Source organism: Hylobates moloch, unplaced genomic scaffold (assembly GCF_009828535.3).
Source record: "Hylobates moloch isolate HMO894 unplaced genomic scaffold, HMol_V3 SCAFFOLD_11, whole genome shotgun sequence".
Lineage (NCBI taxonomy): Eukaryota > Metazoa > Chordata > Mammalia > Primates > Hylobatidae > Hylobates > Hylobates moloch.
This window is the reverse complement of record NW_026652286.1, coordinates 14,388,540-14,409,711: the sequence shown is the minus strand read 5'-3', so window position 1 is coordinate 14,409,711 and position 21,172 is coordinate 14,388,540. Positions and strand designations below refer to the sequence as shown.

General features: G+C 41.9%; 1 protein-coding gene across 5 annotated transcripts in view; it reads left to right on the top strand.

The window, feature by feature from the left end:
* KIAA1549L (KIAA1549 like) overlaps positions 1-21,172 on the top strand; it is a 307,083-nt gene that overhangs the window by 88,184 nt on the left and 197,727 nt on the right. The window lies entirely within an intron of this gene.

The window sequence follows — 21,172 nt, the reverse complement described above, 5'->3', positions numbered from 1 at the left end:
AAGTCAGGAAATAACAGACGCTGGAGAGGATGTGGAGAAATAGGAATGCTTTTACACTGTTGGTGGGAGTGTAAACTAGTTCAACCATTGTGGAAGACAGTGTGGTAATTCCTCAAGGGTCTAGAACTAGAAATACCATTTGACCCAGCAATCCTATTGCTGGGCATATACCCAAAGGTTTATAAATCATGCTACTATAAAGACACATGCACACATATGTTTATTGCGACACTGTTCACAATAGCAAAGACTTGGAACCAACCCAAATGTCCATCAATAATAGACTGGATAAAGAAAATGTGGCACATATACACTATGGAATACTATGCAGCCATAAAAAAGGATAAGTTCATGTCCTTTGCAGGGACATGGATGAAGCTGGAAACCATCATTCTCAGCAAAATATCACAAGGGCAGAAAGCCAAACACCGCATGTTCTCACTCATAAGTGGGAGTTGAACAGTGAGAACACATGGACACAGGGAGGGGAACATCACACACTGGGGCCTGTTTGGGGGTTGGGGGGTTGGGGGAGGGATAGTGTTAGGAGAAATACCTAATGTAAATGATGAGTTGATGGGTGCAGCAAACCAACCTGGCACACGTATACCTACATAACAAACCTGCATGTTGTGCACATGTACCCTAGAACTTAAAGTATAATAAGAAAAATATGGTTAACTTTTTTCTTATTTTCTTTTCATAACTAAGTTGGTTGACCCGCACTTGACATGCAAAGACATATAAGAGTGCTGCTTGAAAATTTGGAGAAGCAGCAGCCAGTAGAGAAAGAGGTGAGGGGTGGGAAAGGCAGTCTACAATGTATGGAGATGAGAATGTCAGTCTGTTTTGTTCTATAGTAAGGCATGTTGTGATTAACAAGTAGGAAACAGAACACGAGCACACACATACTAATGAAACAGTGGAAAGATTTCTATCAAAAAAGCACATCCAGCAGAGAGAGTGACCATTGGGCAGATGGAAAGTTTCAACCTAGAGTTTGAAGAGGGACATAGGGGCGATTTGCTTGGTTGGTATAGAAGTTCCACATAGGAGAAGGAGAGATTGGTAAGGCCCTTGGTGAATTACTGGTTGCCAGTTGAGGAGTTTGCCATAGCTACCCTGGTTATTTGGACATGTGGCAGAATCCCAAACACCAGATCCCGAGAACAGTGTTCCCATTTGTGTTTTATCTTCACCGCTTTCTCTGCCTGGGCAGTATATAGTAGGTTCCATTTTTGTTTCTAGATCAGCATTAGGGAAAATCTGTGGGCTGATAGAGGATGGCTTTATTTTGAGAGTGCAGAGGAAAAGTAATGGTGACACCCTGCAGTGAGCAAGTGTACCATCCTGGAAGTCTGGCTTGCTTGTTTCATACCATCCTGGAGTTCTGGTGAATGAGAAGGTGAAAAACTCTGCAGTTAAAAAAGAAAAAGAAAAAGAACACCCAAAACAAACCAACAAAAATCTTGTCTTTTGAGCTCCTTGGAGTAGGTCATTGAGTGTTTGCAGCCACCCTGTCATTAATTCCCTGCATGTATCTGCAGCCTTTTCCAGACAGCCACATTTTTCCACTGACAAAACATTTAATTCCCTGTGACATTTCTCCATCATTATAAATAGCCGGGAGTTTTTAATCATTTTTTAAGTGCCAAAGCTTTTTTTGCCCAGTGGGGCGATAGCAGTTTGAGCAAAGCCGTTTGGATCCTAAAACAAATCGATTGGCAAGTATTACACTCGGCTCTTCAAAGGGAACTGCTGATTTTAGCACGTTGGGAAGTTTCACAAGGGTATACATTTTCATATTTTTCTCCCATCAGTAGTTTCCATGGCACCAAAGTTTCTGTGTAGCATTTGATGCTCCAGAGCAACTCCAATTATCTCTCTAAGGGTGTCACAAAGTTTTGAAAAAAATTATCAAAAACAAATTAGTTTCAATTCACTGTAATTACAGAGAAATACTAAGTCCTAGCAAGGAGTGTTACAGAGTCACCCAGTCAACACCTAGTGTGGCACCTGCTGGGACATACCTATGTCATTTCTGAGCCAGGACACACCTGCGGCTGCAGGTCTATCACTGTCGAATCATCTGGAATGATGCTGTGTTGACAGTGCCTTTATCTTCTATTGTTGTACTGCTCCTGTACCCCTTCCTGTTGGTTGATACTCTTTTATGTACTGGTGAGTGATGTTCCTTATTTGTAAAAGAGTGAGAAGATTAAACTTAGCGAATGTTGATTAGCATTCTCAGCACTGCTTTGAAAATATATATCATAATGAACTCTTCTCAGCTAAAATATGGCACTCCAGAATCATAACTCTGGCCTCCATGCTATTGTAATTTTCATGAGTATACTTTATTGATCCCTAGCCCTGGGAGGAATGAAGATACTGAGCTTATTTTTTTTAATGTTGTAGGAACATCAACAAATAGTTTTAAAAATGTCCCCGGGAAGGTAGAAAAAGTAAATGTTGAAAGAGGGTACAATAATGGACCCAGGACTTCATTGGCTCTGGGCTGAAGTGGGCCCCACTTGGAGGGTTTGCTTGTTGGTTGATTTTTATTTCTTACATGACTTTATTGATATATAATTTGTATATCATTAAATTCACCTGTTTAAACTGTACAATTCAGTGGTTTTTAGTGTATGTGCAGAGTTGTACAACTATCACCACGATCTAATTTTAAAATATTTTATCACCCCCAAACAAACCCCGTTATCTATTAGTGGTCAGTCCCATTGCTCCTTCCTCCCAGTCCTACGCAGTCTACCTTCTGTCTCTGTGGATTGGCCCATTCTGGACATTTTATATTTATGGAATCATATAGTATGTGGCCTTTTATGTGTAGCTTCTTTTACATAGCATGATGTTTTCCAGGTTTATCTTTATTTTAACAAATATCAGTACTTTATTCCTTTTTATTGCCGAATACTATGAATATAACGTGTCATCTCGTTTATTTATCAGGTGATGAACATGTGGATTTTTTCCACTTTCTGGCTTTTGTGAATAATGCTGTGATGAATGTTCATGTACAAATTGTTGTGTGGACATACGTTTTTGGTTCTCTTAGGTATATACCTAGGAATGGAATTGCTGGATCATATAATAACTATGTTGAACCATTTGAGGAACTACCAAACTGTTTTGCAAAGAGGCTGCACCATTTTAGAATCTTGCCAGCAATGTATGAGGATTCTAATTTCTCCACATCCTTGTCAACACTTGTTATTGTCTGTCTTTTTTATTTCAGCCATCTTAGTAGATGTGAAGTGTAGCTCATTTTGGTTTTGATTTGTATTTCCCTAATGGCTAATGATGTGGAACATCTTTTCGTATGCATAATGACTGTTTTTATATCTTCTTTGGAAAAATGTCTATTCAAATCCTTTGGCCATTAAAAAAATTGGATTATTTGTCTTTTCATTGCTTAATTGTAAGAGCTCTTTATATATTCTAGATACAAGCCTCTTATCAGACAATTTGGTTTTCAAATACTTTCTTCCATTCTGTGGGTTTTACTTTCTTGATAGTGCACTCGAAGGCAAAATGTTTTAAATTTTATGAAGTTCAATTTATCTGTTATTTTTCTTTTGTTGCTTGTACTTTTGGTGTCATATCTAAGAAACTGTTGCCTAATCCAAGGTCATGAGAATTTACTCCTATGTTTTCTTCTAAGAGTTTTGTAGTTTTAGCACTTACATTTAGGTTTATGATGCATTTTAAACTGATTTTTGTATATGGTGTGAGGTAGGGTCCAATTTGATTGTTTTACATGTGGGTATCAGTTGTCCCAGCACCATTCATTGAAAAGACTATTCTTTTCTCATTGAATTGTCTTGGTGTTCTTGTTGAAAATCAATTGACCATAAATGTAAGGGTTTACTTTTGGACTGTCAGTTCTATTACGTTGATCTATATGTCCATCTTTATGCCACTGCCACACTGTAGTATAGTGTATTGTAGCTTTATAGTAAGTTTTCGTTTGTTTGGTTTTGGCTTTTTTTTTTCAGACAGGGTCTCACTCTTTTGCCCAAGCAGAAGTGCAGTGGTGTGATCATGGCTTACTGCAGCCTTCACCTCTCCCTCCTCACCCTCCAGAGTAGCTGGGACTACAGGCACATGCCACCTCACACAGCTAATATTTTTGTGTGTATTTGTTTTTTGGTAGAGATGGGGGTTTCACCACGTTGCCAAGGCTGGTCTTGAACTCTTGAGTTCAAGCAATCCGCCTGCCAATCCACCTGCCTTGGCCTCCGAAAATACTGGGATTATAGGAATGAGCCACTGTGCTCGGGCCTGTAGTAAGTTTTAAAATCCAGGAAGTTAGAGTTCTCTGACTTTGTTCTTCTTTGTTTTGTTTTCTTCTTTGACTTTGTTTTGGTTATTCTGTGTCCTTGAGAGAAACTTTTAATGCTAGTGTGCCGCTTCCACTCAGGATTCTGGCTGTAGGAGGAAGTGGGCAGTGTTGGTGAATGGGCAGAGTACTGCTACAGTGTGATTTAGTGATTTGTTAGGTGTTTCCATAAGTTTCTTGCGTTTTTTTTTTTAAGAGACTAAGTTTTGCTATGTTGCCCAGGCTGGTTTCAAACTCCTAGGCTCAAGGGATCCTCCTGCCTCAGCCTCGTGAGTAGCTGGGACTACATGCATGCCACTGCACCTGGCTAAGTTTCTTGCATTCATAGTGAAATCTTTTTGAACACCACTACCATTACTGCCCCTCAACTTTTTATGGCCCAGGGAAGCCAAAGGCCCATCTCAGAACCTTTTTTTTTTTTTTTTAAAACATTCTCAGATTTTTGATCCCAGCCCAGCATCTTCCCTTGTCTCTAGCACCTGCTTCTGGGTGTGCCCTCTTGAATGCTTCCCCCATGTCACCCTTGATGGTAAACTTAGCCACTTCATTGGTTCTCGAAGTCATGCAATCGTGCTAAGCATTTTGCAACATTGGTAAACTTTATGAAGATTAAGGGGTCACTTGGAGTAATCATGTAGAGCATAGCATTCTTCCATCTTAATCATCCCTTTTCTCTCTCCTCATTCTCTTCATTCCAGATCTTCCTATTCCTATCTCCAGTTGTTGATGCTCAGTTACTCAGAACAGCTTTATTCCTTCTTAGAAGTCTCATTCAGGCTTTGAAGAAAACAACTTCTAGCCTAATGAGCTCATCAGAGCCTTTACCCAACAGTGGAGGTTTTCTCTAAGGTCTCTCCCTAGAAGGAGTCTCCTTCCCTCCTGCTAAGAGAAAAAACATCTCTCCAACTGCTTTCACATGTTGACTCACAGCAAAATCTGTCAGCCCTATCAAGGAATTTGCCAGGTAGGTGCAGATCTGGCATGGACTCTGCAGGCAGGAACAGAGCCAGGTTTCTGAGGTCCATCCTGGGTGGTACATTCTGCGAGTCTCTGAGCCCTTGGTTTCTTTATCAGAACCTCATGAACAGTTTCATGAAAGTAAGCAGACAGTGGCTTAAGCATAGAAGGTTTTATTCTCTGAGTAAAAAGGCTGGAGTTGGGCATCCCAGAGATGCAGACTCCTTTTAGCCTGTTGCTCTGTTGTTATGAGTGTTGCCTCAGAATGAGCCAAAGTGGCTTCTTAAACTTTATGCATCGTCTCTACTTTCCTTTCGGTGCCTCTTTCTTCCTTCCTTTCTTTGTTTTCTTTCTTTCCCTTTCTCTTTCTCTTTCTCTGTCTCTTTCTTTCCTCTTCTCTTCTCTGCTCTGCTCTCTTCTCTTTTCTCTTTCTTTCTCTCTCTCTCCTTCCTTCCCTCCCTCCCTTTCTTTCTTTCTTTCTTTCTTTCTTTCTTTCTTTCTTTCTTTCTTTCTTTCTTTCTCCTTTTCTTTTCTTTCTTCAGGACCTTGCTGTGTTACCTAGACTTGAGTACAGTGCAGTGAACTCCTGTGCTCACGCCATCCTCCTGCCTCAGCCTTCCAACTAGCTAGGACTACAGGGACATGCCTCATGCCTGGCTTTTTTTTTTTTTTTTTTGGTTGTAGAAGCAGGGTCTCATTATATTGCACAGGTTGGTCTCAAACTCCTAGCCTCAAGAGATCCTCCCATTTTGGCCTCCCAAAACACTAGGATAACATGTGTGAGCCACTGAGTCTGGCCCTCTTCCTTTTAAGGACACTTCCTGGGAGTAACCTCCTGCCTACATTAATTGAACAAAACCTAGCCATATGGCTGTACAAGGGAGACCAGGAACTATAATTCCAGGGGCCACATACCTAGCTAATATTGGAGTGTTCTAATACTAAGCGAGAGAGGCATTAGGGAAGACAGCCAGGACTTTCTGTTACAGAGGCTCCTGTCTCTGTTCAGGAGCCCAAGAACAGAGAAGGATCTCAGACTGAAGAAGTCAGTAGGCATAGCCTGAGATAGTTGCTGAGTGCATGTCAAAAATTTCTTTCAAGTCTCATTTTTTGTCTTAAAACTGTGCACATTCTGCACCACAGTCTATATTATATCCATGTTTCTCATACTGCAAAATCTAATAAGTAAAATCAGTGCTTTGGAGAGATTCACCTTACTAGTTGCTGCAGCTTCCCTCATTTCCTACCATGCCTCTACTTACCTCCAGGCTGTTTCCAGTTTGAGAAACAGGGCTTTCTCCGGACTTGGTGCTCCAGCTTCCAGTGTGTGACCAGGAACACGAGTAGGGGCTGCTTTGAAGGTAGCCACCCTGTAGTGACCAAACCCAAAGCCCAGTGCAGGGTCTCAAATAGGGTCACAAGAAACATTTGTTGGAAGAGTGAAAGAGCAAATGAATCAACTTGTGCCTGTACTTCAGACTTGGATGGCTGTGGCTGTAGTGTCTGTTTGGGGCTTTTCTGATGCTTGTTCATGTTAATCCGTCAAATGGTTATTGAATGGCTATTAGGGTACCCCCAAAATCAGGGATTTGGGGAAATTAAAGATGAATAACCATAGTCCCTACCTTCAAAGAGCTTCCATCTAGTAGGATGGAAAGCAGGAGGTAAGTGGAAATTTTAATGTAGAGTATTAAGTACTGTAGGGTCAAACCCAGATGCTGAAGAAGCACCTAGGAGGGGCATCTGACCCATTCTTGTGCCACCCATGTGGCCCTCATGTGCCACATGGGTGAGTGCCACATGAGTGCCACAGGAGTGAGTGCCACATGAGTGAGTGCCACATGGGTGAGTGCCACAGGAATGCCCAAGGAGTGAGTGCCAGAGTGAGTGCCACGTGGTGAGTGCCACATGGTGAGTGCCACATGGGTGAGTGCCACATGGGTGAGTGCCACAGGAGTGAGTGCCACATGGGTGAGTGCCACAGGAATGCCACAGGAATGTGTGCCACATGAGTGAGTGCCACATGGGTGAGTGCCACAGGAGTGAGTGCCACCTCCTCCCTCCTGGAGGAGGTGATGTCCAAGGCAAGTCTTAGAGGTTGCATAGGAGTTGTCAGGACATTGAAAGGAGGAAGAGAGAAAAACACGAGTGAAGACTCATTGGTGAGAGGAACTATCAGCAGCTTAAAGTGGCCTAATTATAGTTATCTTCTCAAAGGCCCTGTCTTATCATCTCATTCCTTTGCCCAGCAGCCTGCTATAGTGTCCTTTGCCTAAAGACTGTGGTCTCCGCTTCCAAGCATGGCATTCAAAGGCTCTCCACCATTTGGTCTCATATGCATGCTCCCTTCGAGTCATATTAGATTAGTCCCCATTCCCTGACCATTTTCCTCATTCTCCCCTCTTGGCTAATTTTATATCCTTTATCTAGAATAACCTTTCCTATCTTCTCCACTGGTCAAATCCTACTTCCTTCTGGGATGCTGTATTTTTAAAACAGATTTTTAAAAATCTGTTTTTGTGTTACTATAAAGGGATACCTGAGGTGGGGTAATTTATAAGGAAAAGAGGTTTGATTGGCTCTTGGTTCTGCAGGCTGTACAAGCATGGCTCCAGCATCTGCTTCTGGTGAGGGCCTCAAGAAGCCTTCTATCATGGAGGAAGGGAAAGTGCACCAGCATCTCACATGGAAAGAGTAGGAGCAAGAGACAGAGGGGGAGAAGGTGCCAGGCTCTTTAAACAACCAGCTGTCTCCTGCACTCAGAGCTAGAATTCACTCATTACCATATGGAGGGCACCAAGCATTCATGAGTGATCCTCTGCCATGACCAAAACACCTCCCACCAGGCCCCACCTCCAACATCGAAAATTACATTTCAACATGAGATTTACAGGGGACAAACACCTAAACTATATCAGATGTCATCTGGCTTGTGAAGCCTTGAATTTGCCCTGAATTGGACTTACTTTGCCCCACCTCCCTGATTCCAGAGCTCATATCTTTCATTATGCAGCATTGATCACATTCAGTCATACACTTTACTTATATAACCTTTCCCTTGCTCGTTGCTCTTCTGTGAGCAGCTTGAGGGCAGGGATGCAAGGCCAATTCATCTTTAAGTCCCATAGTGCTCTTTCTCTCGCTCTCTTAGAATCACATATGTGACAATGCCTGACAATCTGCGATTCTAAGAGACTGAGAGAAAGAGCACCCACTTTAGACTCAAGCCTGGGTTCAGCTGTCTATCCTGGCACTAATGCTATGCCTTGGGGAAGCCCTTTAACTGCCCCTTGGGCTCCTAACTTCCTCATTTGTAAAAGATAATGATAATAGCCACTTTGGGAAGTGGGTTGGAGGATTAAATGAAATGGCATCAGCAAAGAGTACTGCATAGAAACTGGCACCCAGTAGGTACCCAATAAACACCTCCAAACGAAATGGCTGCAGCCTAATTGCTGCTCAGTTTATTTGGGTTCTGCATTTTCCAGGCGAGGGCCTGTCATCTTCATAAACACTCCAGCGTGAGGAATGGTGGAGGAATTCTAATTATTTGGTGTTATAGACTTTTTTTGTTAATTAAGGAGGGCTGCAATATTTTAAACTTACACGGGAATATCCAAGGGAATTGAAAGCCTTGCAGAATATGTATCTTCAGGGAATGTGGTGTTGAGAACTCTGGGCGTGTGGGTTTGCTGGTTGCTGCTGCGGAGCTGTGAACATTTAAAGCAGTGAGTGTGCAAAAGAGGGAGCTTCTCATTCTGCAATGACTTTCTGAGCAGAGGGGGCCAGAGCTGTGTATGCCCCTAACACCCAATTCCTCACCTCCTCTTTGCTTTCTTATGGGGCCCTGATTCGTAGAAGCTGGAGGTAGTTTTGCCTCTTCTGATACTGTGGCTGCTAGTATATGGATGCATATTTATTCAATTTTTACTTAGCCTTGTTCTAGAAAAGAATTTGCAGTGGTGAGCTTGTAAATATAGCCTGTTTCTTCTCTGTTTAATGGCTGTTAAACAAAAGTGCATATCAGGTTTGACTAATGAACCTTTTACAAAATATGTTTCTGGCGAGGCATAGTGGCTCATGTCTATAATCCCAGGGCTTTGGAAATCTGAGGTGGGACGATCGTTTGAGCCCAGGAGTTCGAGGTTATAGTAAGCTATAATCATGCCGGTGTACTCCAGTCGGGTGACAGAGTGAGATCCTGTCTCTTTTAAAAAAAAAAAAAGGCCAGGTGCAGCGGCTCATGCCTGTAATCCCAGCACCTTAGGAGGCAGAGGCAGGAGGATCACTTGAGCCCAGGAGTTTGACACCATTCTGGGCAATATAGCAAGACCCTCATCTCTCTCTCTCAAAAAAAAAAAAAAAAAAATTAGCTAGACATGGTGGTGCACACCTATGGTCCCAGCTGCTCAGAAGGCTGAGGCAGGAGGATCACTTGAGCCCAGGAGATCAAGGCTGCAGTGAACTGTGATTGTGCCACTGTACTTCAGCCTGGGTGACAGAGTGAGACTGAGACTCCATCTCAAAAATTAAAACAAACAAAAATATAGTCTCTCTTCCGCCTGCCCCCCACCAAACTCCCCCCAGGTTGGGATTCATTAAATCTGGGGTGGGCCTGGGCACATTAGTATCCTTCAGTAAACCCTCGCATGTGCCCATCCCTGCTTGAGAAGCTTGGCTGTAGATCACACACATGATCTTTTAAAACCTGGAAACCCCACACAACTGGTCTGGGCGACAGCCCATGAGAGAGACGGCAAGTTTGAATGCTTCTCAGGAAATCTATTACTGGGCTGAAATTGGCAAACTGCCAAGGCAGCTTTGAAGGGAACAAGAATCTGCAGTTTTGTTGAAAGACAAGTTTACTCTGTAATCAGGGACTTGGCTAATGAGTGCACAGGCCATGCTGATTAGGGAATAAGACATCGAGATGAATGAATGGGGGTGTGTGCTCATTGGCGAAGCTCACCTCCTTCTCTCTCTGTGGTCAGCCCAGAGGCTGGGGCCAGATGTTGAACTAGAGAAGCCTCAAGCTTATAAGCCACAGGTCAAATTCAAAGAGATTATCCAAGAAGAGGAGGAACTAGTAGATGCTAGACGCCCAGAATCCAGAGCAGTTTTGATGCAGCAGTCTTTAAACAACAAAGGTCAGATCGTGTCACCATTTTGCTTAAAACTCTTCAAAGGATTCCCATTGTACTTAAAGTCTGAACTCCAAACAGTAGCCTACTGGCACCTACCTGTCCTGGCCTCTTTCACCTCTCTTCCTAGCTGCTACACTCCAGCTGCTATCCCTGGAATTCTCGAGCTCACCATTCTTTCAGAACCTTGCAGTTCCTTCTTCCAAGCTCATCGCCCCCACCCTCCCAGCTCCTGCTCGTCATTCAGATCTCAGCTCAGATGTCCCCTTAGAAGGGCACAAAAAATGTGCACCCTATTAAAAATAACCTCTCCCAACGTCACACTGAAACACGTTACCCTGTCTTATCTTTGCTTTTTCATAAAACCTATTCCTACTTGAACATGTCTTGTTTGTTTACTAATGTCTATTTTATGTCTCTTTTATTAGAATGTAGGCTTTGTGCGTTTTGTTTGGTTCTATAGCTCTGGTAAGAGTATTAGGCACAGTTGGGAGTTCAACAATTAAGTGATTGAGTGAATGAATGAATCGAACCAGTAAACTGGAGCCTAGAGGGCTGAGCCCCAGACTGAAGTTCTAGCAACTCAGGGTCAGTGCTTGATCAGGCCAAAGGCAGTAACACTTCAATATCTATGCAAGGAGGTTGTTACTCAGTAGTAGCAGAGCTGTGTCAGTTAAGAATAGAGCTAAGTCAGCCTGCTTCTCCAGAGGAGTCTCCCTGGAGCCTTCTTGGTGAGGCCTGAGCCCGAGGAGGAGGAGGTGTTTCCACCTGGGTAGAATGCCCCCCACCACTTTTGGAACACTGGGTGGGGAGCTGAGAAGTCTGTCTCTGATACTTCAGAAAAAGTGAACGCTTAACAAGATGTAGAAATCCAGTGAGGTATGACTCACAGAAATGTTCTCTCTGACCTTCTGCCCAATGGGATGGAACACAATAAATTTCAAGATGTAAGATATTTAATGTAGGGTTTTTAGAAAGGCACTGTGATGAATAATCTGTGGTGGAGTGCCACGCAGGCACACACACACACACACACACACACAACACTACCCCCCTTTGCATGTGGTTCTCTTCGGTTAACTCTTGCTCACTTTTCCAGCCTTGTTAAGGTACCATTTGCTTTGGGAACCACTGGGTGCTTGTCAAGGTGCTCTTAGTGGGTGATCTCTTTAGATGGCTTTGTCTGCACACATCCTCCCCTCTTGGGATTGTCAGTTACTTGCTCCCACCCTCACTTCCTAGAACTGTGAGCTCCTCGAAGGACTGTATAATTTGTCTTTATGTTTCTGTCACCCAGCACAGTGTCTGACCTACAGTGGTGCTTAATAAATGTCTGCTGAATGCACAGATGCATACACACACACACACACACACACACACACATACACACACATATCACTGTGGGAAACCACTTAGGTTTTGTCCAAGTTCATAGACCCAAGGAACAGCCCCAGAGGCACAGAGCACCTGCTGTACTAAAATAGGTGGAGACCTGTGAACTACAGGTAAGACAAGAGGGCCACATTTAGACAGAAGGCTTATGGTCCAGCCAGAGGAGATGTTGGCTTGTCACATAAAAGGGCAAGGCTTGAGTGTTTCTCTGAGATTTACTTCCCCTACAGTAAAAGGGCAGGACGGGGGAACCAACCTAGCAACATTAAAATCATTGTCTTCTGTGGTATGCAGATTCACCTGACCTTGAACTCACTGATGACATGGTATCGATTGCACCACCACCTGCAGTCCCGCAGCAGCAGCTGCCAGCAGAAGCCATGCTAACAGAACTCACAGAGAGGCAAGTTTTGTTCCAGCCTGACAAGCATGCCTGGCTTTGCAAGCCCCCCAGACGGGCAAAGGTTTCTGCAAAGCTATGTCTTGCAGGGATTGCAGTTTTGTCTTGGGGAAAACACAGATTGGCCTGAACCCGCTGGGGGAGGAACAGAGTGAAAGAGGTTTTTTCAAGCTCTGCAGAGCTGTTATAACCACATGGAGTGGATTTCAGAGCTGATGGGCTCTGCCTGCAGAAGGCTGCATAGCAACAAGGGAGGAGTTCTCCATTTCTGTCCTTTTAAAGAGCTGGTCACAGATAGGAATAGCATTTTTTTCCATCTGGTTTTTATGTTGTCCTTCATGTAAAGAGTAAGCCATGATTTTGCTTTATATGAACAGATAGAGTGGCCACAGTTCAAGCCCTTCACTTGAACTATCTCATTTAATCCTCAAAATATTCTATAAGCCAGTGCTATTATTTTTTTGAATTATTATTATGATGATTTTAGACGGAGTCTTGCTCTGTTGCCAGACTGGAGTGCAGTGGCACGATCTCGGCTCACTGCAACCTCTGCAACTATCACCAGGTTCAAGTGATTCTCCTGCCTCAGCCTCCCGAGTAGCTGGGACTACAAGCAAGTGCCACCACGCCCAGTTAATTTTTATATTTTTAATAGAGATGGGGTTTCACCATGTTGTCCAGGATGGTCTCAATCTCTTGACCTCGTGATCCACCTGCCTTGGCCTCCCAAAGTGCTGGGATTACAGGTGTCAGCCACCGTGCCCAGCCGCAGGTGCTATTGTTATCCTCATTTTCATAAATGAGAAAGCTCAGACTTGGGCATGTTGCCCCGAAGGTCACCCAGTTAGTAAATGATAGAGCCAGAATTTGAATCCAAAGGAGGTGAAGACATATATGGGATACATACAGATCTGCATATCTTCAGATATTTTTTTCACCAGTGCTCATTATGTTTTTATCCTCTTTGCCTTTGTTAGGGTAGACAAGAGGTGCAGCCGAGATCGTGGAAGTGGAAGCTTTCTATGGATTTGCTGGGCTGAGCTGGGGGTTCCTGGGCTAGGTGCCTTCAGCTGCACTTGTAGCAACAAAGAGAGGTTGAGGCAAGGCCAGAGGGCATTCAAGTGACACTCAGGCCACCTGGGAGCTGCCACCTGGCCTTCCTTCATCTGTGATTGGCCAGCGTTAGGAAGAAAAGCCAGAATGTGAAATTTACAAATGGTTTCTCGAGGGAGGGAACTGGGGGACATCCAAGTTAGAAGAGGTTGGCAAAGGGTAAAATGAATCGCCAACCAAAATACAAGGCAACAGTGGGCAGGAGGTCTGGGCTGCACAGATGACAAGCTGGTCCTTGAAGTGGCTGCGCCAAAGAGAAAGGGGAAGAAGTGCCAAGAATGGAAAATCAGTGGGAAATTTAAAAGTTGAATTAGAAAATCTGAAATGAAAGCGGCATCGGGGAATAAGAGAAGGCTTTCTGTTATATTGGAATTAAAGAGACAGAGCTTGTGATTCTCAAACCTTTTCTGTTGTTAAGAGCATCACCCTGGGTCTGGAAATTGAATTGAGGGGTGCGTTTTTAGCAGAATTGTTGGGAGGGAAAACAGGAGCCAATGCTGGGCATGTTTTTGATTGAGAAACAGATTTTAAAAGGGAAGAAAAGAAAGAAGAAAAGGCAGGACTCTCAAGACCAAGCAAGGTAGCAGAAGAGAGGCTCAGAGCTTTCCTTAGGGTCTCCATTTAAAAACTGTAGTATGTTTAACACGCAGAAACTTGTTTTGAAAGACTGAGCTGTAAGAGACAGCCTATTAGCTTGTTTTCCTAAATCAAGTTGAATTTGGCTTCAAGCCTCCACGTATGAGAGTTGGAGGGAGGTTCATATTAATGATTGTGTGTGTGTGTGTGTGTGTGTGCATGCGTGCTTAAAATAGCTTTGTTGAGATATAACCCAAATACGATACAGCTCACCCGTTTAAAGTGTGTAGTTCAGCGACTTAGTATATTCACATTACGTGTTCATTTCCACAATCAATTTTAGAACATTTTCCTCTTCACCAAAAGAAACCCTGTACCGTTAGCAGTTACTCTCCTTTTTCCTCCAACTCTCTCAGCCCTAGGCAACCACCAATCTCCTTTCTGTCTCTGTGGATTTGCCTATTTGATTGGCTTCTTTCACTTAGTATAAGGTTTGCAGGGCTCAGCCGTGCTGTAGCATGTATCAGAACTTCATTCCTTTTTATGGCTGGATAATACTCAATTGTGTAGATGGGCTTTACTTTATTTGCTCGTTCATGAGTGAATGGATTCTTTTGGCTACTAGGAATAATGCTGCTGTGAACATTCGTGTACAAGTTTTTGTGTGGATGGACGTTTTCATGTCTTTTTGGTGTATACTTTTAGAAGTGTAATTCATGGGTTATGTGGTAACTGTGTTTGGGGTGGTGATTTTTATCCCTAAGGTTGTAACAAAGCTACAAGGTGTTACCAGAAATTTTGGGGAAGGATCTCTGGTCTTCAGTCCACATAGACACTGCAAGAAGCTCATCACTCAAGTCCTGGTGGGCCATTTGAAAGTTAGTGGTTTTGCTAGTCTCCATTTGTGCCAGACTCTTTGCAGTCTTTGTGCCAAACTCTGCAGTGAGACTGCCACTGTTTGCCAAGGCTGGGGGCCTTATGGCTTAGTTGCCTAGCAGCCATGTGTCACCCCCATCAGAAGCCCAGCTCCCTCCTAGGACATCACGTGGATGTAGAAGTCAGATTTAGCTGCTGCTTAAGGGACATGATGCCATCTCCACCCTCCACTAAATCTACCATTAGCACCTCACATTTTTTTCGCCCATAGAACTGTGTCAACATTGAATTTTACTATTTGTACTTATTTTAGTTTAATGTGTTCAGTGGTGGTTTAAAGTTGCTTTGGCTTGTTTTTCTTTAATGGCTAGGAATAATGCATTTCTCTATTTTTTTCTTGTTTAGACTTCCTTTGGGCTAAGTGGACCATTCTTCTCTGGCCCACTTAATCAACAGCATCTGGGCTTTTTGTATATATTTATATCAGTTCTTTACATGTGCTACTTTGGGTAGTAAAACTTTCATCAATTATGTTTGTCTTATTTTGATATTACTATTTATTTCTCAAGGCATTGCTCTTTTTTATCTCTTCAGTAGTAACAATGCTATCTCATTTTCACTTTTGTTAAACTTTTATTTTAGGCTAGGGGTACATGTAGAAGTTTGTTCTATAGGTAAACTGGAAATTTTTCTCTTTTAATACAAATTAAGTAGTTTTAATGCATAAATTTTTGCTTGGTTTAAAGTTATTTTGTGTTACCAGGACCTAAAGTGCAATAAATCATTTTTTATTTAAGTTGGCATTTAACAGTAGTTGTCTTTTCCACTTTTGCGTTACTCCTGATATGTCATTTATTACATTCCTTTAATTGGTTGAATTTTGTTTCTGGAATATATACCGGCCCAGGGATGCTTGCTTTTAATACAGCTCCACGTACGTTCAATAACTGCAACTTTATAATTTGCAGTCCAGTAGGACAGACCCACCCTCACTTTTTAAAAAATAAGTCTCTGTTATTCCTTATTCCTCTGAGTAAATTTTGCTGTGTGCTTGTCTCATTCTAGAAAGTGTTCCAATAGACCTTAATGATATTGGATTAATTTATGAGTCTCCGTTGGACGTGTTTGCATCTCTACCACCTGAACGAGCATTATGCTCTTAACTGCACCTTTTAAGCCCATGGGCTCATCCCATGTTCCCTGTAATTCTCAGTTCTCCTTCTGCCTCCTCTTTCTCTCAGAGCAAGTTAGAAATTTACCCGTGGAGCAGAAAGCATCACACTATTCAGGTTTTCCTTATTTCTCTTAACAGAGTTTTATAACTTTCCCTAAGTCATGTGTGTCTTAAGTGAAATGAATATGCAGATATTTAATGTTTTGTATTACTATTTCAAATAGCATTTTTTTCCTGGGTTTTTTTTCTTTGTGCTGTCTGGCACTAGTGTAAGCAAAGGTTATTGATTTTTGAGGATTATTTTATACCCTCGATTTTGAGCAAGTCATTCTCTGGTTAATTTTCTTGAATTTTCTGGGACTATAATGACGTCATCTTGAAATACTGACACTTCTATTTTTTTCTTCACAATTTTTGTACTTTTTTTTTTCTTGAATAGTTATCTGCTGGAATTTCTAGAGCTAGGTTAAATAGAGATGGTGACAATGGGACATTGTCATTTTTCCCCCCCAGTGACTATAAAACTAATAAGTATGTTTACCCTTTCCCCCAGGTTAAGACAGAAAATCTGCACCTTTTTTGGGAAAATTAATTAAAAATTAATGCTGAATTTTAGTTCCTTTTGGCACATATTTAACAATTAATGTGTACCTAAGAGCTATTTTTGCATACGCTGTACTTTTTTTTTTTTTTTTTTTTAAGACTGAGTCACTCTGTCACCCAGGCTGGAGTGCAGTGGCATGATCTCGGCCCTCACTGCTGCCTCCACTTCCCAGGTTCCAGCGATTCTCCTGCCTCAGCCTCCTGGGTAGCTGGGATTATAGGCACGTGCCACCATACCTGGCTAATTTGTGTATTTTTAGTAGAGATGGGGTTTCACCATGTTGGCCAGGCTGGTTTTGAACTGACTTGAAGTTATCCACCCGCCTCACCTCCTAAAGTGCTAGGATTGCAGGTGTGAGCCACAGCGCCTGTTGCTATACATTATAAAGTAGTTTTTAAAAAGTTATACTGGATTTGTATGACTAAGACAAGCTCTGTTTGATTATTCATGATTTAAAATTTTCAGTGTTTCCTGGTATTTTCGTAAGAGACATAAGCCACTATCCAGCTCGCGGTTCCCTATCTCCTCTCATTGTTCCTTTCTCCCTGCATCCTCCTTTCATGCATCATTTTCTCTCCTCCTTTTCCCTCCTGTCTCCTCCTTCTCCTTTCTCTCCCTCCTCCTCTTCCTCTATCCTTTCCTTCTGGTGTCTTTGTCAGCTTTGGGAGTTAAAGCTTTTACCTCAGAGACTAACCTAGTTAATAATGCCATCGTTCTAGAATATATGAGATCCTTTATGTAATAAATGATTTGGAGAAATTCTCCTGTCAGTCTAGCAGTAACAAATATCTTGTTTGAGGGGTAGACAGGGTTGGAAATTGTTGAGCAGGAGAACTCTAAGTTCTGGGCACCCTTTGGGAAGGTGAAGATTCCAACCTTGAGCAGAATGATATTGGGAAGTGATGTGGGTGGGTTAGGTACATTCACCTAGAGACCTTAGCTAATCTGGCATGGTGGGCATTACACATCTATTAATAGATGGTGAAAGAGACATCATGAAGGTGAAATCTGACCCACTTGGCATACCACTGGGCATGGCAGGCACGAGCCAAGGCAGGCAGATGTTTGCTGCTCTTGGCCTCCTCTGATATGGTTTGGCTGTGTCCCTACCCAAATCTCATCTTGAATTGTGGCTCCCATAGTTCCCATGTGTTATGGGAGGGACCCATGGGAGATAATTGAATCATGGGGGGTGGTTTCACCCATACTCTCTCGTGGTAGTGAATGTATGGGTTTCACCCATACATTCTCGTGGTAGTGAGTAAGTCTTATGAGCTCTGATGGTTTTATAAGGGGAAACCCCTTTCGCTTGGTTCTCATCTGCCACCATGTAAGATGTGCCTTTTACCTTCCACCATGATTGTGAGGCTGCTCCAGCCACATGGAACTGTGAGTCCATTAAACCTCTTTTTCTTTATAAATTACCCAATCTTGGATATGTCTTTATCAGCAACGTGAAAATAAACTAATACATCCTCTATTTCTGAGAGTTGTCTTTCCAACTGAGGAATTAGCTTGGCCATTTGATCTTGGAAATAGTCTTCTTGGTCAGATACTATCCATGCTGTGAGGGATGCATATGGCTTTATTTGGGGCAGGTTCTTCCGAGACCCTTTTCTTTTTAAAGTGCGAAAACCAGAATGCCATTCTCTTATTTCTGTAATTATTTTCTATTATTTCTATTATTTATTATTTCATCTGTAAACGTTGGGGACAGCTTGTGGATCTGTTCTTGAATTTCAAGTTTAGAAACCTGATGAGTGCCTTTGACCTCTATCCTGAACCTGACTCTGTAACCATTTGTTGACATCCACATGGAGAATGTCTTTCAGATGGAGAATGTTGTCTTAAATCACTGCTCTTTTAAGATCTCAGTATCACTGCCTTTGTTTTCCTTTTCCCCCTGCTTCCCCTTGTCATGTGGTGTGGATCTGCATTCTTCATTTCTGTTGCGGCTATTTCTTCTATGTTGTGGTCCATGGTTTCGAGCAAGGAACCTGCAGCCCGACTGCCTGGGTTCTAAGACCAGCTCCGCCATTTACAGTCGGAGTGGACTTCGCCAGTAACTTAATTCCTGCGTAACCTGGCTTCTCCAGCCACATAATGGGAATTGTGACCACTCACCTCTCTAGAGTCGTTGTGAGAATGAAATGAGATTATCTACATAAAGTGCTTTGCACCATGCTGGATGGAGGTGAGCGTTGCATAAGTATTAGCTGTAGCTATATTGTTAGCGTCTGCTGGTGTGGAAAGCTGTAATTTAGGTTTTCCATGGTTGTGTGTGTTCTCCACTGCATCAGTGTTGTGTCTTCTCTTTTTTTCAGTCCCACTCCAGAATTTATAAGTTTATTGTAGTTTATTTTCTTCTCTGTATAATCTCACTTTGATAATTTATTTTTTTCTTGCAGCTTTAAAATAAGTAGGCATGGATCATGCCCCTAACTGGCCTTTAGAAAGCACGATGCTGGTATTCTAATCAAGACCATTGCTTAGAACCAGCTTCCTCTATTTAATCCCCAAATTCTTGGTTTCCTTTTCCATTTCTCTAGGTTAGAAGGCTTCCTTCATCCCCTGATTTTGATAGGTGCACACTGGCCAGGGGTAGATGTAGCCTCTTTATCATCCACGACCCAGCACCTTGAACCTTAGGACACAAGTTGGGGGGCTTATTTTGCTGCTGGGGCCTTGGTGCTTCCCATTGTTTTAGTAAAGGACTTCCTGTCCCAGCCTGCCCATTGAAAAAGTTGGACCAAGGGGAGGAACATTTGGCCGTCTTGTCAACTTGCCCTTTGGAGTCACAAAATTTTTAAGAATCTGTAGTTTCTTTTGCAATGACATTGGGGGGAGGTTGTTTCTTTTTTTTTTTTTCATTTTATTATTATACTTTAGGTTTTAGGGTACATGTGCACAATGTGCAGGTTTGTTACATATGTATCCATGTGCCATGTTGGTTTGCTGCACCCATTAACTCGTCATTTAGCATTAGGTATATCTCCTAATGCTGTCCATCCCCCCTCCCCCCACCCCACAACAGTCCCCGGAGTGTGATGTTCTCCTTCCTGTGTCCATGAGTTCTCATTTTTTTCTCTCATGCTTAGCTACAAAATGCATGTTCAATCTTCTACAAAATTATCTATCTTTTGACATTCCAAAAGATGTCTTATTAATAGTGAATGAGTCAAAGTCATTGTCAATGTGTACCTTATTTAAAGAATAAGTCTGGTTTTCATGACAAAAGTATCTGTTTTTTAAATTATTTATTTTTTAATTGGCAAAGGTCAATTAAAGATATTTCCAGATTAAAGAAAACTGTACAATATGATGTTTATGTGTACATTGTGGAATGACTGGATAAAGCTAATTAACATATCAGTTACTTCACATTTTTATCATTTTTTGTGGTGAAAACATTTAAAATATCAGCAGTTTTCAAGTGTACAATACTTTGTTGTTAACTATAATCACCATGTTTTACAATAGATCTTCTGAATGTATTCTTCTTGACTGAAATTTTATATCCTTTGACCAACATCTCCCCATTCCCACCCCGACCCCAGCCCCTGGTAACCTCCATTCTACTCTCTATGCATTCAACTTTTTAAGACTTTATATGTAAGTGAGATCCTTGGTATTTGTCTTTCATTGCCTGGATTATTTCACTTGATATAATGTCCTCCAGTTTCATCCCTGTCATCACAAATGACAGGATTTCCATTTTTAAGGCTGAATAGTATTCCATCATGTATATATTCCACATTTCCTTTATCCATTCATCTGTTAGTGGACACTTAGGCTGATTGTGTATTTTGGCCATTGTGGATAATGCAGTAGTGAACATGGAAGCACAGGTATCTCCTTGACATCCTGATTTTATTTCCTTTGGGTATATACCACAATGAAACGTCATCCTATACATGTTAGGATGGCTTTTTTCAAAACGACAAGAGGTAAGTACTGGCGAGGCTGTGGAGAAAAGGGAAGTCTTACACAGTGTTGGTGAGAATGTTAGTTAGTACAGCCATTGTGGAAAACAGTATGGAAGTTCCTCAAAAAATTAAAAATAAAACTATCATATGATCCAGCAATTCCACTTCTGGGTATATATCCAGAGAATCTGTGTCTTTTAAGATTGATTTTGGATCATACATTGCTTGGTTTTTTAATTGTTTCTCTTGGTTTAAGACATTTGTATGTTTTTTATTTTGGCAAATTTTGTTCAGAGGAAATTCCCTGGGGCTACCCCTACTCAAAACAAATTTAACTACTTAATGCATATATTTTATGTGTGAAATGATACTTTTATAATTAATTTAATTAAGTCTTTGTAATAAAGATATTATACTGAGAACAATGTTTTATTAAAGGTTAGTAAATGATTTCTGATAGGAGAGACACCATAGAGCTTTTTACTTTGTCTTTTCATGAAGGGCAAATTATCCTTTGAATCACTGCCTACGTCTAGCCATTCTTTTTAACATATTTCAAATGTCAAAGTCTTTCCAGATTAAAAAAAAATCTATGAATAACTCAACCAAGGAGGTACCTGCAAAATTCAATTTCTGATGGTGATCAGGTATGT